Source organism: Marmota flaviventris, chromosome 16 (genome assembly GCF_047511675.1).
Source record: "Marmota flaviventris isolate mMarFla1 chromosome 16, mMarFla1.hap1, whole genome shotgun sequence".
In the NCBI taxonomy this organism is placed as follows: Eukaryota; Metazoa; Chordata; class Mammalia; order Rodentia; family Sciuridae; genus Marmota; species Marmota flaviventris.
This window is the reverse complement of record NC_092513.1, coordinates 31,152,761-31,160,101: the sequence shown is the minus strand read 5'-3', so window position 1 is coordinate 31,160,101 and position 7,341 is coordinate 31,152,761. Positions and strand designations below refer to the sequence as shown.

The following is a 7,341-nucleotide window of genomic DNA, read 5'->3' as shown; positions in this document are numbered from 1 at the left end:
GTGTTAACATTTGCATCATAAAATTAACTGCTGTGGGACCAGATTTTAAATGGTCCTGATCAAAGACAATTTCTATGGATATCATCATTTATAAAGTATTATCCCTTGAATTTCTTGGCTCAGAATAAACTTTCAGAAGAGCTTTTGTTACCCAGAAGAACAAAGAAAAGACATAGTTTTGATCATGGGAAGAGTGGGGTGGGGACCAAGGAAACCAGGCCCAGGTAAAATGAACCTAAATATGGGCAAAGCCATCCCAGGGGCCCAGCTGGTGAGCTCAGCATTAACAAAGGGAAAAGAAGGTGCTGAACTTGTCATCGGGGCAGAAAGATAATTGCACTTCTTCTCTTGCCCCAGTCTGTGATCTGTGTAGTTTGCATCACATAATCCAGCATTGAACTGTGTTCATAGGCCCTTCTAAAACTGGATAACAGAAATGAATAACAATGTGCATCCCCCAAATCCTTCCTTGAATTCTAGTGCAAGGTGTACATCCTGATTGTTTGCCTGATACATCTGTTATATGAACGGAAACCTCCACATATCAATTACAAAAACCCATTTTTCTTCTGTAGAACTCTGCACTTATAGCTTTCCCGCAAGGAAAACAATATAAAAGAGCAGGCTAGGATGGACCCTCCTTTGGAGCCTTCCAATTATCAAGCCACCAAGGAGGACTGTCTGAGTTTGTTCAGCCTTCCAATGCTAAACTTTTTGCTTGACTTTAATAATTAATTAAAGTTCTTTTGGCTAAGCCCTGGCACTTATTTCAGGAAGGTCTGCATCAAAAACAAAACCAATCTGTGTGATTGTTCCTAATTCTTTCAATGCCCCCCGTTCCCATCCCAGCTTTCATCACATAACCTTCTATCTGAAATCCTTCTTACTCCTCAAAGAAACAGCCTAGGGTCCACCGCCAGCTCAGATATTTGCCCAGCCCTATGAAGGGCTTGCTCTTCATTCTGGTCAAATTTCCCTGAAAATCCAGACACATCTGAATTTGCACTTAGAAAATATGCATGACCCTCTTTATAAATATTGTCTAGAACTGAGAATTGCTCTTATTCTATCAGGACAATCTGAAATGCTCCAGGCCTAGAACATTTGAACAACTTTTCCGCACAATTATATACAATTGGAAGATCCTATCCTTGCTACCTACTCATTGTGTTGAAACCATTGACAAATTTATCATTTTTTTCTATATTATAGGTATACATGATATGTTTTTAGGACCAATGCTGAGTCATTCTGCAGCCTGGTCAAGATCCATATCAGGGAAGTAGATGGTTGGGAAAAAATTTCCATCAATAACCTTAGGAGCTTCATCATTAACAAATTTTAAACATTAAATTAAAAAATTTAAGAGTTTTCTTAGCCCTAAACTTTCTTTTGTTTCAATTTATATCTGCTTCCTTTGTTATTTTTGTGTTCTTTTCCTTATTCCTATACCTTTGTATAATTTTAGACCTGCACTTTATTTTTCATACATTTTTATAACTATGAAATGCAAAACTTGGTAATTAGGCTAATGAAATCATTGAGGTCAGGGGAATGCGATGGATCACCCAGAAGCCTTTACAAAATGAGAAGAGAAAGAATTCAGGAATATAGTCAGAAAACCCAAGAGGTTAATCAGACAGAAAGAACTCAGGGGGCACAGTTTTCAAGGAGCTAAACAAGGAATATTCTATCACATAAGAAGAGGATTTTGGTCTCAAATGCAGCTGATGGGGTCAGGCAAAGTGTCCCCTAAGTTTAAAAAGAGAAAGATGGTTGATGAACTTTACAAGATGTGCTGCAGTCAGTGGTGACAATGAAACCCAGGTGACAAAGGGTTAAGAAGAAAATTGGGAGGTGACATTAGTGACTGAGGATAAAGACTCTCAAGAATGTTGATTACAGTGAAAAGGAGGAATAGGAGACTGAAAAAAAAAAACAGTTTTAATAAGAGGAGAACATTTTTTAAAAGATAAGGAAGATATGGAGTATCAAGAAGCCCTGAATTGCCAAAACAATCTAAATAAAAACAAAAACAAAGCTGCAAGTCTCTTACTTCCCGATTTCAAAACTTTCTATAATGCTAACATTAATCGAAACAGTATAGTACTGGAATAAAGATAGCTATGTAAACCAACAGAATAGAAGGAAAAGCTCAGAATTAAATCCTTTCATATGTGGTCAAATAATTTGTGACAAAGTTGCCAAGACCATTCACTCGGAAAGGACAGTCTCTTTAACAAATGGTGGCAGGAAAGCTGGATATTCACACGCAATAGAATTAACTTGGGCCCTTCTCTAACACCTATATAGAAGTTAATTAAAACAGATAGAGGCATAGGGATATAGTAGAGTGCTTGCCTCTCGTGCACAAGGCCCTGGGTTCAATCCCCAGCATCAAAAAAAAAAAAAAAAAAAAAGACCTAAATGTAAGAGGTAAAACTATAAAATTCATACAGGGGAAAACACAAGGAAAATTCTTCCCCAAACTGGAATTGGCAATGATTTTTTAAGCATGACACCAAAAGCACATGCCAATCTCAATTCTGGTGGGAACCAGGGTGCTGCAGCCACAGCTGTAGCAGTACAGAGAAGCAGTTTGGAGTATCATCAGGTGCCCTGCAGAGGCAAGGGGCTGACCTGAGGAGACCACTAGGAAGTTTTCATTTACAAGCAGGAGAAAGAGTATAACTGGCTGAACTGGCCCTCTGACCTAGACAGCTTTTCATTGTTCTCTGGAAAGTTAAACACTCTTAACAAAATCCTTAAGCATAAGAAAACACCTGTGTTCCACAACCAGGTCATTATTCCTGTGGTGTTGTCCCCAGACCCAAGATGAAGTTCTCATGTAGCAGATGAAGGACAAGTACCTGTTTTTAGCCATGAGACAGTCCCTGGCCATCTGAGAACCAACTTGACCCTAAGGTTGAAGAGCAGGAGAAGCAAGTAGCAGTGGACACTGTCCACATTGGTGTTGAAGGAGCTCAGCAGCAGATTCCAAGCTTGAATAAAATGTGCTCAAACCTCTGGAGAAAATCAGCAAGGATGAGTGAGAATCATAAAATGAAGGTCTCTGGCCAAATAAGCAGCCCTTTAACCCTGCAGACAGTAATACCTTGGTGGCAGCTGTTGCCTTTGGGAAGGGGCTAATTAGAGACCATCAGGCAGCAGTGATCCTGGTCAATCAGAAGCCAGGACAATCCTTGCAAGAGCATCAGGACCACAGCTAGTAGTGAAGGCAAAATCTACAAGCCAGCAGTGGCAATGCCCATGGGATACAAATGTCTCAAGCAGGTCAACCATGGAATATGCTAAGTAGAAAAAAAAACAACATCAAGTCAGCTTCAATGTATCCCTACCAGTGTTGAGCATGGACAGCAGCCGCTACTATCAGGGGGGTCTTTGCAGAGTTTGACAGCATATTACCTTTTATTCAAGGCTCACCTAGATGGGTACGATTAAAAAATAAATTAATTAATTAAGCATGGGCTTTCATCAACAGACAAATCTCTGCTGGTGACTATATGACTTTGGGCAGTGGACCTAAGTTTTCTCATTTATAAATGATGATAATACCTACCTCAAGGTTTTATGAGAATTCAAATGAGAAAATGACTATACAACACTTAGTACATGGTGTATGAAATAATGGGTATTCAATAAAAAATGGTGCAGCCACTGTGGAAAACAATATGGCAGTTCCTAAAAAAAAAAAAAAAAAAGTATGCATAGGATTACTAGATGACCCAACAATTTCAATTCTGGTGGTATACACTCAAAAAAATTAAAAGCAAGGATCCACAAAGACATTTGTACATTTAACATTTATACCAGTATTACTCATAATCTCATAATAGTTGAAAGGTGAAACAAACCAAGTGTTCATCCACGAGTGAATGGTTAAATAAAATATAGTATGCACATTCAGTAGATCATTATTGGCCTAAAAAAGCACAATTCTGACACAGGCTACAACATGTATGAATCTTGAAGATGCAAAGAAAGGTGAAATAAATCAAACACAAAAGGATACATATGGTACAATTCCATTAAAAGGAGGTATTAAAGTCATCAAATTCGTAGACAGAAAGTATTATGGTGGTTACCCGGCTCTGGGGAGAGAAGAAAATGGGTTTAGGTACTATTAATGAGTACAGACTTTTGTTTTGGGAAGATAAAAACTCTCAAGATGGATGATGGAGATTGTTGTACTACAGTGTGAATGCACTTTTTAATGCCACGGGCATGTACATTTAAAAAATGGATAAATGGTAAGTTTAAGTGCGTATTTAACCACGATTTTTTAAAGCTGAGGGAGATTATCTAAAAAGAAATTCACTGCTACGAATCCATACAAAGCATATAGGTAAAAACAATACTTATTTATCATGTGAACATTGCATGACTTCCTTATGATTAGCAGACGCTAAGAATCCCATTTTTCAGATAAAAATACTGAACTGGAGAGAGGCTAAGAGACTTGTCCACAGCCTAACGTGGTTTGTGATTCCTGTCCCAGTGTCCTTTCCAGAAAACCATAGAGCCACTATCAAGGATACTGTGTAAAAACACTAGTCTACTTCTACATCTTCCCGTAACACCTTCCACAGGAGCCTATCCCTTCCCTAATGCACATCCCCACTTCTTTCCTCCAGGAAACAGATCCATTATATATATATATATATATATATATATATATATATATATATATGCACATCGCCACTTCTTCTCCTCCAGGAAACAGATTATATATATATATATATATATATATATATATATATATATATGCTAAGTAGAATTATATATCATATATATAATTCCTCTAAGTGGTTTGCTATTGTCCCATCTCTCCCTTTAAAACATTCAACACTGTCTTTGGAACCATTTTATGCAATTTTAGTACCTATGGCCAAAGGAGAGTAGCTCAGTGAAACTCATGATTCATCTGACTTTGATTCATGATGTCCTTATCCAATCTCTTTCTAAAAGGAATGAAGAAATAGATATGATCATGCCTCAGAAATGGTACCCCATTCTCCAGCTTGTTGTCATTGCAATCCATCCAGGGCCATGCGAAGCCATATTAGTGCCTGAGATAAAAGGGAAATTAGTAATTCTGATCCTTATTTTTAAATTTTGATCTTTTGTTTATCATGGATATGGGAATCAATTTTTATTTTCTAAAATGTTGCATTAAAACGTGATTTTGAGCCAGGTGCAGTGGAGCACACCTGTGATCCTAGAGGCTCGGAATGCTCAGGCAATAGGATTGAGTTCAAATCTAGCTTCAGCAACATAGTAAGACTCTAAGTGACTTACAAAGATCCTGTCCTAAATAAAATAAAATATAAAAATGGGCTGGGGATGTGGCTAGGGGTTAAGCACCCCTGGGTTCAATTCCTACTACCAAACATACACACACACACACACACACACACACACATATGATATGCATGTATATATACATACATACATACACATATATATAATATATATGTATATATAGATACATATACACATATATATTATTTTGTTTATTAGGATTTCTGTTAGTGCTCCTTAAATGTTTGTGACAAGTGTCCCTCACTCATCTCACCCTAGTCCCCACCCTAAATTCACCTCTTCAAAGAAAAAAAAAAAGTAAAGAAAGAAAAAACAGAAAACTGCCTTTCCTGAATCAGCTAATAAAGCAAAGTCAAGTCAGGTGCCAGTCAAGTGTTCCGTGGATAAAAGTGTGAAAGAATCAGCTGTAACCCTACGTGGAGAACGTCAATGTCTTTCATGTACCTTTTTGACAGGATCGTTTCAACCGAAAATCAAAAGCTTATATTTAAACAACATAAATTGCATATCTATGAAAAATGAAGTCCCTACAGGCTAACTTTCTGCATTTTTGTTCTCTTTAAAGAAGGTATTAGAGTAATTTGGGCTGTCTTCTTAAAAGATTTTTATTGTTGTGTGATCGGTAGCAGGAAGCTATCAACTGAATATGTAGCCAACAGGTCAGAAAGAAAACAATGTGGCTTGACTGCTAAGGATGTCAGTTCTGTCTTGGACTGACCAGAGTGCGGTGTATGTGTGTACTTGCAAATGCTTTGCATCTCTGCACCCCAGGCCTTGTTTATCAGCTCCCAGCCAAGCAACCTGAAATAGCTTTGTCTTTTAAATGCTACAGAGCTTTTCTCTTTGACTAGGAAATCTGTCAGGAGACCTGGCAGAACATTCTCCCACTTGGTGACAGTGGGGGTGAGAAAGTCTGCTCTTCCCTTTCCGAGGAATGCATTTGGAAGAGGCTTGAGAAGGCTCTGGTCAGATCTCAAGGAGCAGGACTGTTGAGAGAGGAAAAACTGTCTCCTCATTCGTCAGGCAAGGCAAATGCCATCACACTGCAGGCACAGTGGGAGAGTGGAGATAATGAGGTATTTTGAAACAGCAGACATTGTCAGAAAGACAGAAATTGGGAAAAAGGCTGAGGTGGTGAGTGATTATTTCTCAAAGGAGCAATGGAACACAAAATGGCTCTCAGTTTGGGTTAAGCAAGGGAGATGAGAAAAGGAAGTGTGTTATGAATTATTTACTATTGGATATAGTTTAGCTTTGATCCCAGTCCTAATTGTAAGGTTGTCTTGGTATGTATAAACTGAAATAAAAGAGAATTGCCAACTTTTCTGACTGTGTATTCCTATGGATGCACATATACCATGTTGTTCCTTAAAGATATACATAGGCTGAGTTTAGATTCATTTATAAACTATATAATTCATCAGGTACTGGGAAGGTGATCTATCCTTCAATATGGTCTTCATCTGGGCTAAACTGTCTAAAATTCTGTCACTAGAGCTGCATTAATTTGAGTTAGTCATGCTCTTTTTATTAAGTCTCTTTATTTATAAGCAAAACTGCACAAAGATAGAGGTAGTATTTATTAAGTGCACACTGAATTGTGTCCAAAAGACTATAAAAGTTTTTAGTATTTTCAATGACTACCCAGTGTCCTGAATCACCCAAGACACTGTCAGGTTTCATCTATCGTCCTGAAATAACATCAACTTTTACTCTTAAAAGTCATATTAAATAGTGAACTATATACTCACCATATCTCAACCATTTTTTTCAATTGGTCTATATAAAATAGATTCAAGACCTGAAGAGACCCTAGATAAACAGGACAAAGTGTTTGGCTGTCTCAGAGTTCTGAAGAGGGAACACTAATGAGAAATGTCATCTATTTCATAATTTTGCTTCAGTCCTGATCTGATCCAGAACATCACTCTATCCAGACTTTGCTGGCAGCCCTTCCCTCATCACATGACGAATGTAATACAGCACCTCCAATGCTTG

The 7,341-nt window shown here is 37.8% G+C and overlaps 1 pseudogene; it reads left to right on the top strand.

Moving 5' to 3' along the window:
• Positions 1-630: 630 nt before the first annotated feature.
• Positions 631-3,368, top strand: LOC114092966 (mediator of RNA polymerase II transcription subunit 8 pseudogene; annotated as a pseudogene).
• Positions 3,369-7,341: the final 3,973 nt, after the last annotated feature.